At 39.5% G+C, this 26,872-nt stretch overlaps 1 long non-coding RNA gene across 1 annotated transcript in view; it reads right to left on the reverse strand.

The window, feature by feature from the left end:
• Nucleotides 1–369: 369 nt before the first annotated feature.
• The window catches only part of LOC115280697, a 218,011-nt gene continuing 191,508 nt past the window's right edge, over nt 370–26,872 (reverse strand). Inside the window, exons 6-7 of the long non-coding RNA XR_003903892.1 lie at nt 22,420–22,491; nt 370–483 (exon numbers count right to left, since the gene is read on the reverse strand). This is a non-coding gene — a long non-coding RNA (uncharacterized LOC115280697). The remainder of the gene's footprint in view (nt 484–22,419; nt 22,492–26,872) is intronic.

Genomic DNA, 26,872 nt, shown 5'->3' on the forward strand with positions numbered 1-26,872 from the left:
AGGAAGGAAGGGTGGGAGGAGGAGAGAGAGAGAGAGAGAGAGAACAAGCAGGAGAGGGGCAGAGAGAGGGAGACAGAGAATCAAAAGCAGGCTCTGTACCATCAGTGCAGAGCCCAATGTGGGCCTCGAACTCACAAACTGTGAGATCATAACCTGAGCTGAAGTCAGATGCTCAGCCAACTGAACCACCCAGGTACCTCCAACCCTGATCATTATTTATTCTACTCCACTGACTCTTCAGGCTATACCACAGTGGCAGAGGTTTAGACGAAAAGGTAATGAAGGCAGGTGTGGTCTTCTAAGAATTCTGTGGAGTTTAGCTACCTGCCTTTTTTCAAGAGGCTTGCTTATGTATTGTTTTACCTCATGACCTGATGGTCCAGGTAATGTGCTTTACACCAGGAAACAGTCCTTGGAAGGGCCTATAAGATTCTGTGAAATGGTCCTTGGAAACCCTTCTTGATCAAATTTCTCACTGCATAGCTGAAAAAAAAAATGAAGGGCCAAGAGTCATGGTTCTCTACTTGGAGGTCATATTATGTGTCATCTCTATATGTACACAGTTAGTGAAACTTTGCCAAAGAGCATGACATCTGCGACCCTGGGAATACTACCATCTTATGGCTGAGTCCAGTTTTCTGTAGAGTGCCTGAAAAAGACACATTGATGAAGCAGGGACAGCCAGGGGTGACTCTCAAACTCTAGTCCAATTTATTTCATTCACATCTCAGTTGGGAATATGATCAGAGAAAAGGAGTGGTCAGTGCAGAAATGTAGAAATCTATGCTTAATATATGCAGAATTGGGAATGCTCTTTCTCCTTCAGCTGAAAGGAAGCCTGATCAGAGGACTTTTTATCTACAAAAATGGAGGCATAAAGGCACCAGGGTTTTATAGGTGAGAAGTCAATGCCTTTACACTTGTTTGACTATAAAGTGTTATGGCTCACACTACATTATATCATGTACTACTTTTTGTAGATTTGGGCAGATCACAATAATTTGTGTAAATTTTTGTGGACATCTATCATTTTCACTAGTATGTAAATCTTAAAAGGACAAGGACCAAGGAGAGTATCTACTTTTGTTATAATTATATACCAAGTACATATCTCAATGTCTTGAATGAACGAATAACTAAATTAAGATACCTATTGTTTGTTATTCAAAAGAATTACTATAATCAGGGAATTAAATTTAGGAACACAAATGCTTGCATTCAAGACCCCCTGGCAATGATAATGCTGAGTTTTAGTTAATATAATGGAATATTTTTTCCTGTCAGTGTTTTAGGCACTTGGTTAATGAGGGACAGTCCCCTGGAGTCTGATTATATTTGAGTGCACTGCTAAGATGGTTTTATGCCAACTATGGAGTGAGAATCACCAATATCCACCAATATTCCTATCTGGGTCTTGTCTCAGCAGCAACCTTGTCCCAGATGATTATTACGTTGTGCTTTCCTTTAAAGACATCATCACAAATACTACCCGTCTTTCTTTCTTTCTTTTTTTTCCCTTTGAGAGGCTAATGAGCAGTTTCTCTAGGGATCCCTGTGGGAACACTGCTGTGGCATATTTGTGGCCCTGATCAGCCCAAGATGGAGGCCTCCCAGGACACCGTTAAGTTTTGATTTTTTTTTCTTTCTAAAAAACTGATTAAAAGTAGTTTATTTTTTATTTTTTCCCTTTACAGTTTATTGTCAAGTTGGTTTCCATAATACACACAGTGCTCATCCCCACAAGTGCCTTCCTCCATGCCCATCACCTCCCTTCCCCCCCCCCCCCCCCCATCAGCCCTCAGTTTGTTCTCAGTATTCAAGAGTCTCTTATGGTTTGCTTCCCTCCCACTCCCCTACTATTTTTCCCCCTTCCCCTCCCCCATGGTCCTCTGTTAAGTTTCCCCTGTTCCACGTATGAGTGAAAACATATGGTATCTGTCCTTCTCTGTTTGACTTATTTCACTTAGCATGACACCCTCGAGTTCCAGCCATGTTGCCACAAATGGCCAGATTTCATTCTTTCTCATTGCCATGTAGTATTCCATTGTATGTATAAGCCGCATCTTCTTATCTACTTATCAGTTGATGCACATTTAGGCTCCTTCCATGATTTGGCTATTGTTGAAAGTGCTGCTATGAACATTGGGGTACATGTGCCCTTATGCATCAGCACTCCTGTATCTCTTGCTACCCACCTTTCAGAATGGCAGTTAATACCATTCAAATCACATACATACCCCTATTAAAATCTCCTTTGGATTTCCCATGGTGAATATAAAATTAAATATACAATACTTTCAATATGTCTTTGGGTAAGTGAATCAATGCTAAATTCTATCCAGTTTCCTTATCTTATCCAAAAAGGAGAAACACTTTTCCTACATTTAAAGTATATACTTCAGTAGGATAGACTGCTAATATCCATATATTTAGTGCTCGTTAGTAAAATAAAGATATTGCAAAGCATAATGTAAAACGTCTCAAGAAACACATATGATAAAAATTTATTTAGATTTATTTAAATATAAAAGCCACAGATTAAAGGATCTGAATAGCTCTTTTTCTTTCTTGCCAAATTCAATTTAAGATTCAGATTAACATTTACTCAATAGCTAGTATGCACTTGGGTGAAACAATTGTACACGTGTTATTTGTGTAAAACTCAGATACTTCACACAGGTGGAGACAGAGGCCAGAAAAATTGTGTGACTTGTAAAGGTCAGAAAATGGGTGGAGACAGAACTGGAAACCGTGAAGTTCTCAGTCTAGATTAGGGAATGTAACCTCTTACTTCCCTTATCTTTGAATGAGTTGATATTAATATCTACTACACCGATATGTTAGAAGAATTTGAAGGATTATATGATAGTTAATAAATGCACACAAAGTACTTAGAACAGTGTGTGGTTCATACTCAATGCTAAATGAGTCCCAGATGTTTGTTCATCCCTTCATTCATTCTTTCATTCATTCTAGTCCTGATTCTGTGAGTGCATTGACCTACTAAGTTGATAAGTGATCTTTATTGTATTTGTTATCTTTATTTTTTGCATGTTTTTAAAAATTAAATAATCAATTAGATATTATTTGCTAGTAACCCACTCAATGTATGAATAGTAGTTGATAAAAATTGAAATGTCTCATAAAAGTTAGAATTTCCTGAGGAGTCTTTGGTAGTGTCTTAAGAAGTTTGACTAACATGCAGTACTTTGTAAGTTCTAAAGCACATACGTGCACACTTAGAAAAGAGATTTCGAGGGTGCCTGGTGGGGTTCAGTTGGTTAAGTGTCTGACTCCTACTAGTGGCTCAGGTGCACTAACACAGGAAAGCCTGCTTAGGATTCTCTCTCTCTCCCTCTCTTGCTGCCCCTTCCCTGTGCTCTCTCCTCTCTCTCTCTCAAAATGAATAAGCATAAAAAATAAAAGAGACTTTGAGAACTTTAAGACTTGATCAAAAAGGCTTTTTCACTGATGTAACATCAGGTTTGCTTTCAATTGGTGAGGGAATTTCTGCTGTGTTTGATTTTCACTACAAGTCACTATAGGTTTACTTTCTTAACTAGCAATTTAGTTTATTGTGTTCAGTTGTCCTTAGAAGGAGAATAATGCATATTTGTGAAAACATGCTTATAGCATTATTTTAAGGGGACTTTATAATGTGTATGAGCTGCAGTTTAACTATATTATGATCTATACCCATTTCTAAAGCTAATAACTACAACTACCTTAAACATGCTTGTGCAGTGATTTTTTATTAATGCACTATTTCTGAAATTTAATTATTTAAAAATTTATGTCATAAATAAAGTGAATTTGTTATTTTAAAGCCTGAATCACTGTTTTGCACTCTAAATCATATATACAAAACGGTATCTTTTTTTCAATTACTCTTATTTATTTATTTATTTATTGAGATGGAGAGAGAGAGGGAGAGAAAGAGAAGAGAGAATCTTACACAGCCTCCACCCCAAGTGGGAGCCTGACTCGGGCTTGATCTCAAGACCACGAGATCATGACTTGAGCTGAAATCAAGAGTCAGACACTTAACTGACTGAGCCACCCAGGCACCCCATCACCTATACTTTCTGATAGACATTATAAGCCATGGGGGCTATTTCCCTCCAACTGTATAACCAAGATCTTTCAAACAGGGATGAACTGGGTAAGTAGGGCTAGAGATTTTTGCCCTACTGAGTGCCCTTTGATCATAAAGTTTGCAGGTCACTTCTCTAATCCTTGCTAAGTCCCTACTGGTAAAAGCTGCATACAAATCGTTAGTGTGCATATCCTGAAAATTCCTGGCCTGTATTTCCTGCTCAGCCCCGGACTTTCTTAATAAACCTTCTCAATTTATTATTTTTCATGGAGTGCTCCATTAGGAGTTTACAAAATACAGGGAGAGCGTGTGCATCAGGTTTACTGAAAGGCTGTTCATTGCCCTTTAATTTTATGGAGTATTTCAATCTCTTTCCTGAACCCAAATCCTACTTGGACTAGGTTTGACATTATGTTTTCATTTGAGCTTTAGATCCTTAATCTTATTACTTCCTGTTTTCCTAAAACTAGAGTGGATAAGCTACTTACAGGCGCACAAGCCGAATCTGTTCAAAGCCGTTTAACTGTATTTACTCTGCTCTTTGGTTGATCCCCAGTTCCCCGTCTTGTAAAAATTTCAGAAAAATTATGAAGTCTGAAAACACAGTCCTGATTACAGCATGACTTGCCTGGGTATCTAACTCACTGCTACTTAATTTGATTTGAATGTCAGAGTCAGACACACACACACACACACACACACACACACACACACACACACAGAGGCAAGTTTGTTGTTGCAGCTTGGTGCTGATTGTCATGGTTTTAGTTAATACTTGCAAGAATCCAGAGAGAAAGTGAGAAGCTACTGCTCCCATTTTATAGATAAGATGCCTTAGCTGCAAAAGAGTTAAGCCACTTGTGCAAAAGCATAGAGCTAGTAAGTCAAAGTTCAGAGTTCATCCTTTGGGCCACTGGATGCACTGCCGCCTGCCCTGAGTGTCCCAGACCTTCACAGAGTGAAAGCATGTGTATGTGTTCACACACAAAGAGAGCTTCTGACTTGGTTACAAGTTCTTTTACCCTTGGCTAGGCCACCAGACTCAGGGTAAAGTGCCTGGGATTCAGACATTCCTAGAGGTAGTGTTTGATGGTAGGCTCTGTCCAGACCCTGGTGCTGAAGGCAAAGCATTTCTTGTGTGCTTTCTCAGCTGCCAAAATTCTTTATTGCAAAGGCATTAAAGCCAATGGATTGCTCTCTGTTTCTAAAGAAACCACATTAATGTAATCTCTTTGTTTTGCAATTGCTCATTCAGTAAGCCATTGTTCATTAGACTCTTGGGAGTCTGCAACCCAGGAACAATTGTTTCTCTGCTGATCTGGTCTCATTTGTCATTTTGTAGACAGGGGAATTTATTTGCTTTATAACACAACCAAAATAATTAGGTGTTTACCTGGCAGGTTGGTCATGATTATGTACAAGTAATGACCATAAATGAATAAATTCAGGCTTTTTTGAAAGAAAAAGACAGTGCCATTAGGCAGGACTTTGATCATTGATTTTCCCCTGCAACTGACAGTCTTAAATGAAGCATATCTATCTATAAATATGGAGTATTTACCTGGTTTCCCGTGTTGTGCCTTGGCACAATCAGACAAACCAGGATTCTATTCCTCTGCCATTTATAACTGTGATTTTGGGCACGTTTCTCAAACTCTGTGAAATTCAATTTCCTGATGTGTAAAATGGGTGTGATGATGGTTAAATCATGGGCTGTTCTGATGATCCCATGAGACAACTGAATACAAAATAACCAGTACATATTCGCTTCTCCCTATCTATCAAATAATCTCCATACTTTCCACATTTTACTTGCAAGTCCTTGGAGATGAGCACTCAATTCTTATTTATCTATAGCATGTTAAGATTTACTTTTAAACAGTTCCTACTTATTAAATTGGGTAACACGTTAGCAGCGTCAAACACATGGCAGGTACTTGGTTATTGTTATTTATGTAGTTTTATATATTTGGGGAAAAATCAATAGACACTTTATGCTGACGTTGACAATGATGATGGCCATGTTGGCGATGAAACAGTCCCTGAAATAATTCATGAACTTTTCCAGTATGTTTCAGGAAACTTTAGTTAATATCTCTTTCCTCTTGTCCAAGTTAAATTATACTGCTGAAGTAACCACAGGAAGTGTGTACTCTTTCTCACATCCTGAAATGTATTTGACCTCTAATCCAAATTTCATCACTCTTCCTTTTAGGAGCCTGTGTTATAATCTACATCTCTGACTGGTGATTACAGTCAATTCTTGGTATCCATAATTGCCTTATTTTCTGCTCTACTGCAAACTCAGAAATATCTTCCTCTCATTTCCTAACAAGAATTTTTAAAAATTAAATATAGTGTTCAACAATATGTAGTCTATTTTGTTTCTGTTCTGTGACTGTGATAATCATTATTTTGCTTTAACAAAGAAGAAGAACATTTGTGAAATTCCTACTATGCACCTGGCACTTCACAAGTTCTTTGAAAACTATTGCCTTATTTCTATAACAAACAAGCCTGGGATATAAATATTACCACCTTTTTTATTTATTATATTTCTTTAAAAAATTTTTTTAAGGTTTATTTTATTTTTGAGAGAGAAAAACAGACAGAGCATGGGCAGGGGAGGGGCAGAGAGAGAGGGAGACACAGAACCCAAAGCAGGCTCCAGGCTCTGAGCTGTCAGCACAGAGCCTGACATGGGGCTTAAACTCATGAACTGCTAGATCATGACTCAAGCTGAAGTCTGACACCCAACCGACTGAGCCACCAAGGTGCCTCTATATTTATTTTTTAATGTTTTTATTTTTATTTTTGAGAGAGAGGGCATGAGCATGAGTGGGGTAGAGTGGCAGAGGTGGGAAGAGGAGGAGGAGGAGGAGGAGAAGAAGGAGGAGAGAGAGAGAGAGAGAGGGAGAGAGAGAGAGAGAGAGAGAGAGAGAGAGGGAGGGAATTCTAAGCAGGCTCCATGTTTAATACAGAGCCCCATGTAGGGCTCAATCCCATGACCATGGGATCATGACCTGAGCTGTAATCGTTGGGTGCTCAACTGACTGACTGACTGGGCTGCCCAGTGCCCCTTTTGATTAGATTTTTATATTAATTGCTTAGACTCTAAGTTCACAACAGTGAGGCTTTCTGAAGATGATCTGACAAAGAAAAAGCTGCTTAATCACACTGAAGATATCTGCCAACAACAGAATCATATTTGGAAGCCAGGGAATGGCCTATTATCTGTTTAACAGTGATAGACAAAAATTTTTATCTAGACCATATTAAAAGTTAACTCTCCCTTTTTTTCGACTGAGGATAAGGCAGACAAATTAGAGCCTGTGACTTTAGCTAACACTAAGCAGAACCAAGGTTTACATCCCAGGAGAAGCCTGTGGATCTTTGCACATTCCATAATGGGATTTCCAAGTAGGTTCTTAGCTCTGAAGCCTGATACAGTTTGGTGCATCTGAGTGATTCAAAATGTGACTTGCAGAATCCAGGGTCTTAAATTTAAATTCCAACTTTGCATTTTACTCTCCAGGTGATCTTGGGCAAGTTACTTCCCAAATATGTGTCCTCAATTCCACATCTGAAAAACAGGGAAAACTACACCTATCTCACCTGTGATAGAGGTCCAAGGAAAACCAACCATAACAACAACAAAAATAATGCATAAGGCACTCTGGTAGGTAGTAAGTATTGCACATTTGGTATCTCTTATCAATACAAATTGAGTAGGTCTATTTTATTTTTCAAAAGTTAACTTTGTATCCTCACTGTTTTGTAAATATACATTACTTATCACTCCCTTCCCTACCTCCGTTCTCTCTCTTGTTAAAACAGAGGCAATGCAAAGGATGGTTCATAGCTGGAAATTGTATTATTTCTAAATGTCAGTCAGTGATATTTTCTCAGGAGAAATGATTCTTCCAAATACTCCCAAAAGAACATTATTTGAGGGGGAAAACAACTGAAGGATGAATTCTGAGTTCTGAGTTGATATTTCTCATGATTAGACTTGTCTTCCCTCTTTGTACAACTCTACGTGAGCTTTGCAAGCAGGCAAGGCATTCCTGGATCTGGGAACAGGAGCCTGCTGTCACTGATGCTCATGATCTGCAGTACACTAAGTTTTATACATCTTTATTTTTTTATTTTTATTGCTTTATTTTATTTAAATAGTTTATTGTCAAATTGGTTTCCATATAACACCCAGTGCTCTTCCCCACAAGGGCCCTCCTCCATTACCACCACTTCCCTTCTTCCTCCCCCTCCCCTGGCAACCCTAGGTTCATTTTTAGTATTCAATAGTCTCTTAGGTTTTGGATCCCTCTCTCTCCCCAACTCTCTTTCCCTCTTCCCCTCTCCATGGTCCTCCATTAGGTTTCTCCTGTTCTCCTGTTAGGCCTATGAGTGCAAACATATGGGATCTGTCCTTCTCTGCCTGACTTATTTCACTTAGAAAGAAAAGAGAGAGCACCCAGATATACACCTTTAAATTATTTTGTTTAAAAAGGGGTCTTCTGGGGGCACCTGGATGGCGGTGAAGCATCCAACTCTTGATTTCAGTTCAGGTCATGATCTCATCATTCGGTGAGCCCTGCATCAGGCTCTGAGCTGACAGCATGGAGCCTGCTTGGGATTCTCTCTCTCTTTCTCTATCTCTGCCCCCACCCCACCCACATGCTGGGTTACTCTCTCTTTCTTTCACTCAAAATAAATAAACCAAAACCTCTTCTTAGATTTTATGAAAACACTGAAAATGTATTTGATGCATATTTGCATCTTTACTGGAGACAATTTTGGACAGAGATTGTATATTTGATTCTACAAATAATTACTGAGGGACATTTACTATGGTCTCCTTAGGTGGAGAGCTGTGTTGGGAGTTGTGTGTCTTTGGGATGTGGCATCTAGTGCTGAGCGCTGGTGGCCTGCTACCTGAGGAATCACTTCAGTCTGAAGCCCTCCCTTCCTCTGGTAGTCGATGATCTCCTTCTTTGTGCATGAACTGACTCTTGTTAATCCTTCCATTGTGAAATGGAAATTAATTATTTGTTTAATTGTCCCCTAATTCTAAGCAGCAGAGCTGTTTCTTATTATTTATCAGTGAGAGCAAACACCTTTTGAGCACTTGCTATATGGCAGAACTCGCTAACTGCTTTTCATTCAACACCTCCTGCATTTCAATCTTAATGCAAAGCCCTATCCCCATGTAAGAGATGAGAAAACAGAGGCAGAGCAAGCTTAAGCACATTGCTTACGGCCACACATCAGATATGAATCAGGTGGTGTCCTTCTTCACCACTCCATCTTTGCACTGCCTTTATGACCCCTCGCTGTGCAGAAGGCCTTCAGTGAAGACATGTAAAATTAATGTGTAAATTCAGAATTTCTTTAAGTCTTGATGATCCCATTTTAAAAATGGAGATAATAACCCTAACCGCTCTCGTATTTGTGAGCACTAAATGAGTTTGTGGACCTGAAGACAGCAAGTGGAGGGTCAGACCTGGAATAGATGATAAGTGTTCAATCTTTACATAAACAAGGCAAATTTTCTCTTAAGAAAGACGCTCATATGTTGTGTGGTTCTGAATCTGTCTGAAGGTTATGTGTGATCACTGGACCCTTCCAAAAGGTAGATATAAGGGGGACTTAGCACTGTGGGTATGTGACAGTGAAATGCTCCCTAGGGAAATGAGAGAGGGTTTCCCCTTTGGGAGACTCCTATGAAGGCCTGTAGAGAGCAAGAGTTCCAGTCATGGAGTGTTTGTTTGTTCAGTTGTGAGGACTGACCCAGCTTGACTGCCTTAGTGGGACTGGGGATAGAGTAGTAGAGAAGGCATCATGAAGGGAACAGATATTTATAGAGTGCCTACTGTGTGCTGGGAATCTCTCTTACATTTATGACAAATCTGGAATGGGGATTAATAGCCCATTTTACAGATGAGAAAACTGGTTCACAGGAGTTCAGGGACTCACCGAAGAGCACACAAGCTGTAAGTGGCAAAGGCAGAGTTCTGATGAAAGGGTGTCTGACGGTCCCATCTGCCATCTTTGCTCTAAGTGAAGGTGTTGGGCTCCTCTGCTCTTCCCTTTGGAAAGGGCAAGTCACACTGAAGCCAAAGCAAAGATCTTCACCTTTAATTCTTCAATTTTTGTTCTGTTTGTTTTCAAATCTCTCTCTCTCTCTCTCTCTCTCTCTCTCTCTCTCTCTCTCACACACACACACACACACACACACACACACGCGCGCGCGCGCACACACACACACACACAAAAACAAAACCAAGCAAAACAAAACAGAAAAACAGCATCACCAGAAAAATGCCACAGTGCTGTGTGGAGAGGTGCTTCAGAAGGGGAGGGGCTTGTCAGGGGACCTACTTGCTGTTTAGGGCTGTCCTCCTATGTCCCCACGGAGGAGGCCTGCATACTGCCCTTGAGGTGCCAGAAAGAAAACTAACACAGCTTTAGATCCAGTAACACCTGGGTTTTAATCATGATTTGCGGCTTTTACTAACTTTGGCAAAATTCTAAACTTCTCGGAGCCTCGGTTTCTTCTTCCGTTGAGTGAGAATAATAAACTTCACCATGATATAATGAGGCCTCAATAAACTTGAGACTAGCTGACAGAATAAATGCTATTTTTTTTGTCTTTTTTAACCGACATATAGGAAGATAGACAAGCTGATAATGCTAACTGATCAGGGCTCACAAATGAACATATTTTCATTTTCATCTCAGTATTCAGAATTAGGGGTCATGACTCGATTTGGCTTGCATGGAAACTGAGGAACAGAGAAGTTAACTAACAGTGAAAGGTGGCCAGCTTGCACTTTGAATTCGGGATGCAGTCCATGCATACAGTACATGGTTCTCCTCCTGCTCTTGGGTTGGTCAAGGGGTCTGGGACTGAAGGGGGAAATGGAGAGGGGGCAGGAAAAGGTGGTGGAGGCAGCAAGGCTTCAATTGCTACAGTATGTGTGAGAAATGGTAAAACTTTCAAGGTGTTGCCATTGGGGACTGCCTTCAGAGCACCGCTGTGTGCACGTGGTTGCCAGCAGAACGAAGTTGGGGCTTCTGGCAGATAATTTAAAAAGATCAGAGCCAGTGTAGACCTCCAGCGACTCAAACAGCTGATGCCAGGAAATCACACCTGGGGTCCCATGGGGGTCCTCGGGGCCTCCCCTTTGCTTTCCCTCCATCAGCAAATTCATAAGGAACTGAGAATCTGCTACTTTCTTCTTTTTTTTTTTAAATGTTTTATTTATTTTTGATACAGAGAGAGACAGAGCATGAGAGGGGGAGGGGCAGAGAGAGAAGGAGACAGAACTGGAAGCAGGCTCCAGGCTCTGAGCTAGCTGTTAGCACAGAGCCCGATGGGTGGCTCGAACCCAGGAACGTGAGATCTGACCTGAGCCGAAGCCGGAGGCTTAACCAACTGAGCCACCCAGGCGCCCCTGCTACTTTCTTCTTGAAAGCACTAATACAAACGATTATTGCAAACCTAGGTCCTCATGAGGAGAAATGTTTCTCAGTATACTGAATGTGAATTTCTCAATTTGCCATCTGTTTGGGGTTAAAAAAAAAAAGGAGAAACACTTGTTTGGGATTTCAGTTCTTTCCTCAATACATGCATCCTCCTTGTTTCCAAGTCCAAATAGTTAAATGTTGAAGATTCAAGAAGAAGGGAGGCAGAACAGTAAAAGTCATGTTAGTGAGAATGTGGGGACTGTAGTTGGAACTACTTAGGGATGGTTTGGGGGATACCTTCAGTTTATATCTGGGAAAACACCGTAAGGAGAGGCAAGAGCACGCGACAGAATTCAGTTTACTTCCGTTTATGAACGTTTGCTGGGAGGTTTATCTGTGCCAGATGCTATAATAGGCCCTAGGGGCACATGGAAATTTGGGCAAGTTCTATATTCCTGAGGTACTTTTTGATTTATTCATACAAAGTACTCATACATATGAGAATGTAATTTTATAGTAACTGTTATAGATGTGCATCAAGGCACACTGAGAACGCACAGTAATTCCCTAAATCAAACTAGATAGAGGCCTCTGGATAGTTTCCTGATATTATCTGAGATACATTGTGAAAGATTACAAATAAAGTACAGAATTTGGAAGTGTATTATAGGAAGAGGGAACAGAATAAATAAGAACCCTACATAATGAAATAGGCTTTTGTGTTCAGAGACCCACAGGCAGTTCAATGACTAGAGTGATTTTTACAAGGTCTAGAATTTCTATTCCCTAAATAAATAAAGGGCTTTTCCCCAACTTTATCAGTGTGTGAAAGAAATGATAACACGAGCAGAGGAAGTTTTAGTTAAGGAAAGCTCCTAAAAGTGAGAAAGAAAAAAATAAATTTAAAGCAGGCTATCCAAGAGTATCACTAGTGTATACAAGATGAATTTAGGAGGAGTATATATAAGACAAATTGGGTGAGCAGGTTTTAATTTATATATATCTATATCTCTATCTATCTATATATCAATCTATGAAAGTATATTAAAATGATGTAAGGCAACACAAACCCTGCAGTTTTATGGAAATTATTGTTTAGAACAAGACTAAAGTCATTAAAGAAAAAAAAAGAGTTGCTTGAAATAAAATTATTAAAGCTACTGGCTGTGTAATTCTAATTGTGCTGACCTAAAGTATGAAGTTTGAAGGAGGCAAAGGAATCAATGTTGGTTTGACATAAAAGGAGTTGAGATATTAAGTTTAGAGTTCAAAGAGAGCTCAGGAAGTAATAATGATCAAAATAAGAAGAAGAGGAAGAAGAAGGAGGAGGAGGAATGGGAGGGGGAGGGGAAGGAGAAGAAGAATAGGAGGGAGGAAGTGCAGGAGAGGAAGGAGGAGAGGAGAAGAAAAAGGAAAGAGAATTCACTAGTATTTCCTTTCTTGCCATCAGACACAAGACCTAAGAATGTGGTTGGTGTCTCTTCTGAGTTCTCAGCAAAAACGAAGCAGAACTGCACCCCTCTTTGTTTCCCAGGCAACAGCCAACCCCCTCCATCATGCTAATGATATAATGATAAGAATGCCATGTGTAAGTGGTGGGGACTGTGTGGGGAGCCACTGATGCCTGGCTTGTTCCACTGGAAGGGAGTGTTTGAGGAGGAGTCTGGAGGTAACTGGGCAGAAAGCAGTGCATGCAATCCTCAGGGGGAAAGTTCAGGTTGTGCTAGAGTGAATGGGGGATTGGAGGATTTAGAATTTAGAGCCCTGGCTATGGAGAAAGTTCACTTACTAGTTGTTATTACAAGTAATATTAATTAACAAGAGCATATTTTTATCCTGAGAAAAGAAGACCTGTTAGTGGGAAACTCACTTTAGTTATTAAAGGTGTTTGCTGGACTCGATTCCTGCCTCTTCAGTTTTGGGCAAACAGGCCCGTCCCCTTTCCTGACTCCAGAAAACAGTCTACCAGAAGGAGTGCTAAGGTAGGAAACTGAGGGTCTGTGTGTTTCAGACACTTTTGGCTCTCAGTTTCCCTAAGCAATCAGCCAAATGAAACCAAATTGTGGGGAAAGAGCAACGATGTTCTCAACTTTTTCCTGGATGGAGACAGGGGTGGATATTGAAATCAATGAGTTTCCAAAGCTTCTTGCAATCGATTATCAACATTACATTTTACTCTTATCTGTATCTACTTCCCTACAAAATCTATGCTTTAAAGCTGTCTTAGCTATTGCAATTTTGCATTGACCTCTTCAGCCCCTCACCTTCAGAATGTGAACTCTTTGGGGCAAAGATTAATTGTTCATCAATTTAGAGCACAAATCTGACATGAAGCACATCTCTGTAAATAAGCATTTAATTAAGTCATTTCTTTCCAAATATTTAGAATCTTCTATGTGAAAGGACCTATTGCTGGGCAATTGGGTGACTCAAATACTTGGCATGAGTTTATAAACTATACAGATTTATTAAACATACAACAAAGGATTTTAGTGTAATGAGCACATATGTGCTAAGTTAGAAGAATGGCTGCAATTATCTGTTACTGGGGAAAGAAAAGAAAGAAAAGGGAAGGAGAGAATGAGAGAAAGCAAGAAAATAGAGTCTTAGGGGTGAGGGGGTACCATCCCCATTTAACAAAAAGTATCTTGGAAAATTATAGCAAAGTGGCTAGAAATTTAGAAGAAAAAAAATGAAAGATAGGAGAAGAGATTGAAGGAAAGAGGGTGATTAATGGTGTTAGAAGCTACACTGTGTGGTGTCTTGTTCATAGTTATGTGAGCTCCCCGCAAGTGTGCAAGCTCCAGAAGATCGGGACCAGCCCACACATTGTTTACTTATCGATGTTTTCCTGGAATCTATCACAATTTCGTACACGTGACAAGCCCTTAACAATGTTTGTTTTTTTTTTGTGTTTGATGACTCGCAGCAAGTGTAGTACCTGGCAAGTCATAAATGCTTTCACATTGCTGCTCATGAATTGAGGAAGTAGTCAATTATTTTACAAACTGGAAAATTTATTTTTATAAATGTTTTTTTTTAATTTTTGAGAGAGAGAGAGAGAGAGAGAGAGAGAGAGAGAGAGAGAAACAGTGTGAGCAGGGGAGGGTCACAGAGATAGGGAGACACAGAATCCGAAGACAGGCTCCAGGCTCTGAGCTAGCTGTCAGCACAGAGCCCAACATGGGGCTTGAACCCACAAACTGTGAGATCTTGACCTGAACCGAAGCCACACTCTTAAATGACTGAGCCACCCAGGTGCCCCAAGAACTGGAAATTTTCAATTGACAATTATACATTGATCATCTCCTTGAGAAATCTCAACTTTAAATATGAATGTGGTTTCCCCCTTCCCATTTATTGGCCATTTGGAGAAGCTTCAGAGCTCCACCAAGTTAGAAGATTCTGGAAAGAACTCATATTACAGCAGCATATTCCAAAAATGAGGTTTTTGGAATAAAAGTCATGTGAGACACTTAAAAAATTCCATGACTCATTTTGTTTGGGAAAATGTGCTACTGGGGCTATGATGTGGCCAAAAATTGGATATGGTCCTTATTCACATAGTGCTAGACTCTAGAGGAAATACACTCTCACCACTCATATTCAACATAGTACTGGAAGTCCTAGCCACAGAAATCAGATAAGAAAAATAAATAAAAGGCTTCCAAATCAGTCAGGAAGAAGTAAAACTATCACTATTCGAAGATAACGAAACTATACTATATTAAGTCTCTCAGGCAAGGGAAACAAAAGCAAAAATAAACTATTAGGACTAGATCAAAATTAAAACAAACAAACAAACAACCCTTTGCACAATTAAGGAAACCATCAACAAAATGAAAAGGCAGCCTACTGAATGGTAGAAGATACTCACAAATGATACATCTGATAAGGAATTAAACCAAACTATATAAAGAATTTATACACTCAATATCCAAAAACAATCTGATTAAAAAATGGGCAGAGGACCCGAACAGACATTTTTTGCAAAGCAGACATACAGATGGACAAGAAATACATGAAAAGATGCTCACTCTCAATAATCATCAGGGAAATACAAGTCAAAATAACACCTTACACCTGTCAGAATGGCCAGTATCAAAAAGACAAGAAATAACAAATACTGGCAAGGATGTAGGGAATAAAAATGAATTCTTATACATTATTGGTAAGAAGGCAAAATGGGGTAGCCACTGTGGAAAACAACATTGAGGTTCCTCAATAAATTAAAAATAGAAATAAAATACAATCCATGAGTTCAACTGCTGGGTATTTACTCAAAGAAAAGAAAACAAAATGGAAACAAAAAATTATTTCAAAAAGATACAAGCACCATTATGTTTATGGCAGCATTATTTACATCAACTACAATATGGAAACAGCCAACGATGGACAAATGGATAAGATGTGTGTGTGTGTGTGTGTGTGTGTGTGTGTGTGTGTGTGTGTGTAAGTACACACGTATATATATAAAAGAATGAGATCTTGCCATTTGCAATAACATGGGTGGACCTAGAGGATGTTACACTAAGTGAAATAAGTCCAACAGAGAAAGACAAATGCTATATGATTTCACTTACATGTGGAATCTAAACAAAATAAAACAAAACGAACAAACAAACAAACAAAAGCAGAAACATATCCATAAATACAAGGAACAAACTGTTTTTTGCCCAAAAAGAGGAGTTTGGGGATTGGGCAAATGGTTGAAGGGAAGTAGAAGATACAGGCTTCCACGATGGAATGAATAAGTTATGGGGATAAAAAGTACCACATAGGGAATCTAGTCAGTGGTATTATAATAGCATTGTAAAAATAATAAATACAAATAAAAAAATGAACTCTGACACACTGAGGGCTCTGGGAATCCCTGGGATTCAACTATTTCTTACACATTTCCACTAGCACAGCATCCTCACCACCAGTGTGGAACTCAACTCTGACTTCATTTTCTCACGCCTGGAGAGCCAGAAGAACATGCCCATGTATAAGCCCCTTTGGGGACAAATAAGTCTTTATCTGTGAAATAGGAGCCCGGCTGATTCTCTTGTGCAGAGAGGGTGAAAAACTTCTCAGCCTTAATTGGGTTTGGCACCAGATTACCTCTGTGTAATTCACACAGAAGCAACACCCTGGACATAGCTCCACTCTTGGTGTTGGGCCTTAGTATGTCCCTCTTCCTTGTGCTCAGAATTCAGTGCCCTTAGACACATATTTCATCTGCTATGTCCCCATGGTGGGGGCTCAGTGGATACTTGTTAACTGGAAAAGCAGCATTTTTTTGTCATTCTTAATAAGGAAATATGTATTTATTCACAGAATTTTTGAAGTTTTGGTCAATATCATAAAATATGACACAAAATATAGTAAAAAAAAGGAAAATGGTGTGTTTTACAGATGTCACATCCTACAGATTTGCACACAGTCCAAATAATTAAATAGAAACTGCTGAATGACATCAGCATTAAGTTTCATTAAAAAAAATCTGAAAGTGAATGAGTCTTGCTATCATGTGTCTATTTAATATAGTTATATTTTAGGTTCTTATTAAATCAATGGTGTATTTTACAATAAAAGCTATTTTAGGTTTTAGTAAAATGTCACTTGAATCAATAAACGCTTATTATACTGGGTGAGTACAAGATAAATAAAATCAATTGTTTTTCTGTAAAGACCAGTAATCTGTTAGATGATAAAAACAAGAAGTTAAATCTCACCTTCAATGCTGAAAGCAAAATATTTTAAAAATAAACATAATAAAATATCTGTGACCTACATTTACAAATAAAATAGATAAAAGGAGCCTTGCATAAAAGGGGAAAACTCTGTATTTCCACAGGGGATAGCTGAACAATATAAAGATTGCTTTTCTAGGTTAATTTTCAGATATAGACGTGGTTGACTAAAATGCAGTGGTTTGTTTATTCATTCATAAAATATTTTGAGCCTTTAGCAGATGTCACCTTCAGTGGCAGAAATCCAGGTGGGTCCTCACAGAGTTTAAAATTTATTATCTTTAATATAAAGTGTATGAATAAATGATACATATAATTTAAATACTTATATATTTAATTAAATAATAACCAATATACAAGAGGTTTATTCTTCAGAAATAATCAACAAATCTGTTTATCAAATATCATCTTGATAAAGAAATCCTCAGCAAAAAGCCTTTGCTGATAGACAGCATAAATAATAGTGTTGTGTCTGGGGCACCCGGGTGGCTCAGCAGGTTGAGCGACTGGCTGACTGTTGGTCTCTGCTGTGGTCATGACCCCATGGTTTGTGAGTCTGAGGCCCACATCAGGCTCTGTGCTGACAGTGCAGAGTCTGCTTGGGATCCTCTCACTCTATCCCTCTGGCCCCCCCAACCCCTCTCCTGTACTGCTCTCTCTCTCAAAATAAATAAACTTAAAAAAATAAAGAAGAAGAAGTGTGTTTTGGGCTTTGTCTCCTTCTTTAAGACAAGACTCCAGGTCAAAGGAGCAAAATAGATCTATGGAAAATATCTGAGAACATGTATGGATTTGATATATGATGAAGTAGTAATGAGAAAGAGAAGCATCATTTAATGATGTGGGGAGAAATCGTTACCTGTTGAAGATTTTTTTAAAAATCTGTATTTATTTAAGTGATCACTCTGTGCAGTGTGGGGCTTGAACTTATTACCCTAGGATCAAGAGTTGTACACTCTATTGACTGAGCCAGCCAGGGGCCCCTAAAAGTTCATTCATATCCACATCTTACAGTGTATGCCAAAACAATAGATTCATTAAGTCTATGTATTAATTCAATATATGTGTATACACACACATACATATATAATAAAATAGAACTAGTCAGACTATATGAAGCATAACAACTCCCTAAGGTTTAAATTAATAGGGAAAATCAGAAAGGAAGAGATGAATTCAACAGCACTGATATTAAACATTCATAGATGGAAAAATAATATGATAAAAATTAAGAATACAAAGCAAGAGAAACCACTGACACCAAATATAACATGATATAATATGACTTTCATATTTGATGAGGAAGTAACTCACACAACTTGATGAAGAAAAAAAAAATCAAATCCCTAGTAGAATTGTACATAAAAAGGAAAGGTAAAATTCAGAGAAGAGGAAATACATTTAGATTTAAGATATATTCTGTCCAGATAGTCATAGAAATGTATAATAAAGACATTAAATGCATAATCTATATATATATTAATAGAAAAAGGACAACATTATTGTGAAATATCTATACTTATAATGTGGTGGTTTCAGTGTAATTGAAAAGTCATTTGACCAGACCCATTAACCATCAACCTCTTTCACCTGACCTATGGCTTACATTCTTAAGACACTGTTCATCCTGCTCCAAAAATACATCTTGGATCTGACCAACTCTCTCCAGTTCTGCTTCCACTGCCTTGGTTTTAAGCCACAGTTTGTTTGGAAAACTATTGTAGCATCTTCCCTGACCACGCCATATTGACTCTTTTTTATTCTGTACCCTAAAGTCAGTCAGATCATTATAAAACACAAACTGTACTAAGTTCTTCTACCTGAAGACTATACTATCTTGTTATTATACCTAAAATAAACCCCATACCCTTCATTGTGTCCCACAAGCTGCAGCATAATCTGTCACTGGTCTTTGACCTCATTTTCTGACACCCCCATTTGCTCACAATACTCTGGCTCTCTCTTCTCATTTTAGTCCATTTCTATCCTCAAGACCTCCTTTGAGCACATGGTTACCTCGGCCAAAAATGCCATTCTCTCTTTCCTTCACAGCCTGATTCTTCCCCCTCCTTGAGACCTTGCCATGCCTGTCCTAGAGGAGGGACCTCTTTAACACATGCCCATATCACACTCCCTACCTTGGACCCCTACCACTGCCATCCTTCACATTCCTTTTCCTCTTAGCAGAACACACAACTGTGATTACTCATTTGCTTTTTTTCTGGGTCAATCTATTGACTAAATTCTAAGTTTCACAAGTAGAGTCTATTTTGTTCTCTGAGAACCATGCACAGTGCCATGTGCATAGCTAATTATTGTATTTATTTATATATTATCTAAATGATAACTATGTGGAGAATGAATGAATGAATGAATAAATGAATGAATGAAATCTCTCTGTTCTCATTACTCTCATCTTTCTACTTCCGCACTGGCTTCTTATCCAGAGTTACCATTTGGACGACTGTTTCTGTCTTATTTTAACCAGTGGTTGATGATTATACTTGTGATAAAATGTAAACCTTTTAACCATTTTATTAATTTCCAAGGGCTTCCATAATAAATTACATGAAAGGCTGAAAATATTTATAGCATGTTTCAGGCAAAAACGAAATGAAAACTATACTACATTATGTACAACTATGCAGAATGGAATGAGATGTATTTCAAATGAAATACAGTAAGATACAAACTATTCATAAGCCAACTGAGGCAAGTAGGAGAGGTAATACCATGGGGTCTTTTTCTTATTGTAATGTTGTCCAAATGTTATGTGCATAATTTGGGGGCAAAACCCTCATAAAATGAGGAACTCACCAATTTGAAAAATACTATTAGCACCTCTCACATGTTTCCTTGTGAGAAGTGGAAATGCCTGGCTTTGACTTTTCCCTGAGATGATGATGAGGAGGATGAGGAGGATGATGATTTTCAAGAGAAAAGAATATAAATAAAGTAATTGGTGTGATCTTAATTTTGGAGGAACTTGCCCAAGTTCATTTACTCCACCATGTCCTCGTTTTCATTTTTTTATAAAATATAGAAAGTTGGATTGGAAACCTATTTTTCTTTTTCTCCTCTCAGAATCCCATAAACATACCTATTATTCCATAGATAACTCTCTGCTTACTGATATGTTTATTGTCTTAAGCATTCCACCTGCTGGTAAACACCTGCAGAAGTGCTTCTAATTCTCATTGCATTAGCTTTATCTAGAAAACTTTGAAAAATGCTGATGCCCAGTCCCTCCTCACCACCAGGTTTCTGATACATCGGACTAGGGGGAGACCAGGTGTCCATATTTTGAAGAGCTCTGGAGGCCATGGTTGAGACCCACTCTGCTGGGAAGAAGTTTCTGCTTCCGAGTCAACTATCCCTGAGCACTTCTCTAGGGCATATGGGGTACGTGCAGGTCTGCACTGGCAGCCCGAACGTGCGGGTGTTGAAAGGTCTGTTCCTTCTGGGGACTGCTTCACATGCCATGTCTCATTTATTATCTGTAGGATCAACTTTTCTGATCACCTCATCTAAAGTCAATCTCCATTTCTCTCTCTCATAAAGTCCTCTTTGTCACATACCTAACACCATATTGTAAGGAGGACCAAGCACAGTGATGGGGTCACTTGGGAGAGGAAATCCTAGGATTCTTCCTGGGAGTGAAATAAATCAGGTCATTCACTTAAACTGTCTCAGAGGCCCTTTGGGAACCCAGAGACCAAGATATTGGCATGACCCTGCATTTGCCACAACTTTGTTAAATTTAATTCCATAAATTAACATTGGTAACTAACAGAGGGGTATAAGGTGTTCAAGTAACAGAAATAGAAGAGAAATATATCAGAGAAATGAATGTTGCTTCTAATTAAAGAGATCTTTTCCCATCTTCATAGACCTTAGGGGTTTTCTCTACTGACTACATGTTACTTTAACAAACAGCAAAGTAACGGTAATAATAGTAAGTTTTCCTTTAGAAAAAGATACTGATGTGAGTCACAAGTGGGTTTGGCATTAAAGCAACTATGAAGATTGCTTTGGGGAGGGGAGAAGCCACTGCCCCCTCCCTCCCTCAGAGGTTCCTTTCAAAATCCAACATCAATAGTCTAAGACTCCAAAATATTTGCATTTGCAATTTTATTGCTTTCACCCAATAAACTCTGTTTCTATAATTTCTCAGTTCTGCAGAATTTAAAATGTGTTTCTCTCTTTTAGCCGAAATCAGGTCAATTTTATTGGCTCCTAAAACTGGGTAGTTAGTTGGTTAGCCAGACTATGAAGAGGTATCAAATGACTCCAGGTTTATGGAAATAGCTTTAAATAGATTCCAAGTTTATGGAAAGATTGAGCCTCAACCATGCTGACTGCAGCAGAAAGTGGAAATTAAGTCTTCCCTGAGGATCGTTGACTGTTTAATATAATTTTTAATGATGAAACATCTTTAAATTAGGAAGAGTGCAGTTATTTTGACCACAGAGGAAAATATATAATGCAAAACCCTGAAAGAATGAAGAATGAAAGTGAATTGAATAAGAAAAGATGAGAAGCAAAATAGCATCTCAAATCCTAAGATGATAAAAGTCTGTCCTCCGGGGACTGGTTTTCAAAAGTGTCCTCTACAATAACATCCATCCCCAAACAGCAGTGGTATTTGCAAACAGGTCCCAATTACATGACTTGATTGCAGATTCAAACCAGTCCTATGCACCAACCAGACTCAGTGCCCTTCCTGCTACCTCTCTGCCCTTGGAGTGTTGGATGAAGGGCAGCTTCACAGAATTGCAAATACTTTTCTCTTGGGCAGTGTAAGGGAGGGGAAGTTTTCCTCTATCCTCATAGGTTCTTTTGGCTGGTCTATTAATTAAATTGACATGAGACAGATTAAGAGGAGAAAAGCAAATTTAATTTTGTACATGCAGGAGCCCCACAAAGACATGAGCGGCTCCAGAGAGTCAGCCAAGTGAGGGGATCTGGAGCTTCAAAGGGAAAGATGACAATTCACAGGAAGATGGGAAGAGCAGTATTTGGAAAATCAATTTTTATCGTACCATGCAGGGACAATGGGACTCAGAGAGCAACCAGAATAGACACGCCCTGATAAGCTCCCTCCCTCCAGCTTACCACAAGCAGTCCTGCTCCCTAGCGATCTCTGCTGACAGCGTTCTTCCTGGACCAGGCCTCCAGTCTGAATTCCTAGAGTCAAGAGGGAAGTAAAACGCTCTTCCTGTGTCTTTTGGACCTTGACTATCTTCTGCTCAAAATAAGATAACAGATACCAACGTGGCACATTTGGGGGAGGCACATTATGAACCCCTTTGGTAAGAAAATAGAGAAACACATCTCCAAGGTGATAAATGTTACAGGAAGTGTCCCAGGGAGTGAAGTTCCCTGCTTTTCTCATCTCACTTGCATGACAAACCTGGTGACAATTAGGAGTGTGTGTGTGTGTGTGTGTGTGTTAGTTTTGGAGTTTTATCTATATTCATTTATATCCAAAAAGCATTATATGCATATTATTTACAACATACAGTTAAGGCCAGGGTTTGCTTTTTTCTTCCAGATCAGATCTAACCTTTCCAGCAATAGCTGGTGAAACAAACAACTGGCTTTAAAGAAAAGAAACCACAGTATTTAGAGTCCTTACTTGTTTGTAAGGAAAACAGACTAGAACACCAATCTCCCGACTCCTAAGTGAGCTCTCCCTCTGTCACACAGCACTTCCTACACATGCATGTGCATGAATCACACAGGGTCTGGTTTAAACGCTGAATCTGGTCATGTTGGTGAAGCCTGAGATTCGGTCATTTCTAGTAAGATCCAGTGCCGCTGGGTCAAGCACCACACTTTGAGAAGCTAAGTATTAAATCACAGTAGCCAGCCAGAACACGTTACTTAATCATACTTTGGCCTGAGCATGCTGAAGTGAACTCGTTTTTTCCAGGACAATTTTTTTTTCTTCTGGTGAGAGGGTCTCAATTAAGGTAAGGAGGAAGTGAAGAAGGAGGGGATAAAGTTTCTGCAATTCTGTAATATGTGCCAAGAATTGTGTTTGGCCCTGCTACGGACACCTATTCATCCACTGTATCATTCAAGTCTCACCCAAACAACAAGCTGTTTTCTCTTTTATATCCACCATGAGACATCCTCAGACCGATTAGGGGGCTTCCCCAAGGTAACTGAGAAAAATAACAGAGCAGGGGTACACCCCAGGTCTGACCTGTAATTCTGCCTGTGGCTTGCATTACAGCATGCTTAAGGTGGCATCTTAGAACAAATGAAGACACACCTCTGTGCCCTCTGTTTTTTATTGGTTTCTAACAATTCTAAGACTGAAGGTATGTGACACAGCTTCTGCTGTCTGGGTGGCTGCTGATTCTGACAGGGGAGTTCTCCGCCTGGAGGAGATACAGGGAGTTTGCCACGCTGTTCTAAAATGTAATTTTGGATGGATACCAAAATAACTTTTACTTTCATCCCTCCTATGTAGAAGATGAAAATCTTTATAAAAGCTGGAGCCCAAAGAAATGTAAATACAGCTTATTCAGGCCTGACATTTCAAAAGAGGTCACCCCCACCAGCAGTGCCAGCCCTTGTCTATTATCAGGTTTTCTGTCACTCATGTTGATTAAGGTTGATAAACAGCTCAGAGCTCTGGTGTAGGCCAGAGGGCACAAAGAGAGATGTCACTGACTTGAAAGGGCCGCATCTCCTGAGAACAGAAAAGCCCATCCTCCCTCTATACCTTTGCCTCCAAATAGGAGATACTGTCCTTTTGGAGATGGAACAGTGTCTCACAGGGCTCTGCTAGAATGTCAACTGTGGGGACAATCAGCCAAGCGAGGGGCACACTGGGTGGAAGAGTAGCTGCTCTGATCGTCGGGCTCCCATTGTGGTCCCCATTCCGTCCCTCAGACCAGTCCTGGATGGGCTTTGAAGTCGGTGCAAGAGGCCGCTGGGAAGTATGAAAGCTTTTGTGGGATAAAACAACATGTTTTTGTCTGTGGTGTCTCATCTCTAGCCCTACCAGTGTCCTGGCATCTTCCAGGATAATCTGATACCGTTTCTAAGGTGTGGAATGTTCTCTCACCAACACACAACTCTGACATCATCTGGGTGTCCTACACTTCGACACAATTCTGACCCTATCTGCCTGGAGATAGCACCAGATCTCAGGTTAAGGGTTCAGTCTGTGTCTGACTCAAGGCCAACACTGTCACACCACCCAGACCTCCACAGACACACACCCACTTCAGACACAAGTTTAGGTTGTCACCTGTGCTTCTGACTGGCTGGCTATAGAAAAGAGGTTCTGGCAATCCCCTCCTTATATTCAGTTTAGTTAATTTGCTCATGAGACATCCGAGAATCATTTCACTTACTAGCTTACTGGTTTTGTATAAAAGGATAGAACTCAGGAACTGCCAGTCAGAAGAGATGCCCAGGTGAGGTGTGGAGAAAGGGCACAGAACTACAGCCAACATGCCCTCTCTGAACATGCCACTCTCCCGTGGACACTGCACCCTGCCCCCATGTGTTCACCCACTTGGAAGCTCCACCACACAGCTCCTTGGGATTTTATGGAGGTCTGATTACCCATCACAATGATTACACCATCAAATGCTGATGATTGACTTAACCACCAGCCTCTCTGCCCTCCCCAGGGGTCAGGGGCTGGGGTTTTCAGTCCCAGTGCAGTGTTCTCTCCAATGCAGTTGGTTCTCCTGGCAACCTGACCCCATCCTTAGGCGGGGTCCAAAATCACTTCATGAACATAACAGAACACATCATTGTTGCTCTCATCACTTAGAAACTTCCAAGAATTTTAGGAACCTTGAGTTAGAAAAGGGGACAAAACTCAATATATATATTTCTTTTTATATAGCACACTGTCACGCCCAGCATTGGAAACAACCCCACGGGCCATGGTATCTACCACAACTCTCTCCTTTGCCCGAAAGAACAATGCACCTTCTTTTAGGTGCAGCACCTGCTGCCTCCTTATCCACCGTGAAGCCAGAGTATCCCGTACAAGCCTCGGATCCCATCCGTCCAGGCCAGTTCTGTCTCCTGATTTGGATAACTTCCACTCTCTTTCCTCCTCACTTCCCCTTTAAAGCCATTGCATTTTCTTTTCAATTTTTAGGGACAGATTTTAGTTTCAAGCAACTGTTTTCTGCCTTATAAATTTTCTGAGGCAAAGAAATAAAAAGAGAAAAGGAACTATAGGGAGCATACTCAAATTTGTATCTCAATAAATTACAGCAGTAATTACTTTTCTTTCACTGTCCTTGTTTTCCCCTTGGAAACATACCCTAAGGAAATAGGATAAAGGCACTGGATACAAGCAGGCTGAGATTCAATGCCCCAAAATTTTACAGACTACTGTGTGAATTTGGGCAAAACTTAGCTTCATCTATTTCAAAATAGTAGCCTAATAATATCCCACTGAGTTGGCATAAGGATTTGTTGAATGTTCTAATACTTGACCTGTCTTATACTGCCCAGCAGAGTTGACCTATATTGCCTAGGATGTGTTTCATCAACCAGAGGAATGATATATTCCAGAGAAATAATACTATTTATACCTACCACATTCAGACAGGTTTGAAAGGAAACGCTATACTAATTTGAAGTAATCCTCAAGGTATAACATTCCAAAGTGAGATTAATCCTCCAATCAATACCCACCAATATTAATGGTTTAAAGAAAAAAAGAAATAAATAAAAAAAGGTTTGAGTACAGATTTCACATTTACATTAATTTTTGAGTTTTATCTTCTAAATATAAAAGTTCAGCTCTATCATATAAAATATAGAAAGTATTTCCCAGTCATTTTTATGTTATGATAAACAGATAATGATTATTTTTGCACAATAATGTGGATTAAATAGATTAGTTTGCTTGCTGTGGAAAGCGATGGATTTGGGGATCAGCTAGCCCCATGTCCCATCTGGTAGTATCTGACATAATCAATCTTTTAGCTATTTGCAATTCATTCAGGAATACTAGAAGTCAAAAGTTGGGAAGCTTTGAGCAGGGACACAGAAAAGAGTTTTCATACATGTATGGAATCTGAAGCATATAGCTGTATTTGGGGGTAAAGTATAAATTGCAACAAATAATTTAATCAATGTGTCCACTGGTTCAATTTTTAAATGTTTATTTATTTTTAAGAGAAAGAGAGTATGTGGGGGCAGAGAGGGGCAGAGAGAGGCAGAGAGAGAGGGAGACACAGAAACAGAACCAGGCTCCAGCTCCAAGCTGTCAGCACAGAGCCCAATGCGCGGCTTGAACCCATGAACTGTGAGATCATGACCTGAGCCGAAGTGGACGCTTAACCAACTGAGACACTCAGGCACCCCAATCCACTGATTCATTTAATGACCATAAATGACTTCTGATCACTGGTAATGTGGAAAAGAATAAGACTTAATCCCTGCTTTTGAGGGGCTACAGTTTAGATTAGGTCTAATAGAAATAAAATGCAAGCTTTGAATGAGAGCCACCTGCACAATTAAAAAATTTAGGAAGATAAAAAAGGTGACATTAATTCTAATCTATATTTTAACCCAA

This window comes from Suricata suricatta, chromosome 16 (assembly GCF_006229205.1).
Source record: "Suricata suricatta isolate VVHF042 chromosome 16, meerkat_22Aug2017_6uvM2_HiC, whole genome shotgun sequence".
NCBI lineage: Eukaryota > Metazoa > Chordata > Mammalia > Carnivora > Herpestidae > Suricata > Suricata suricatta.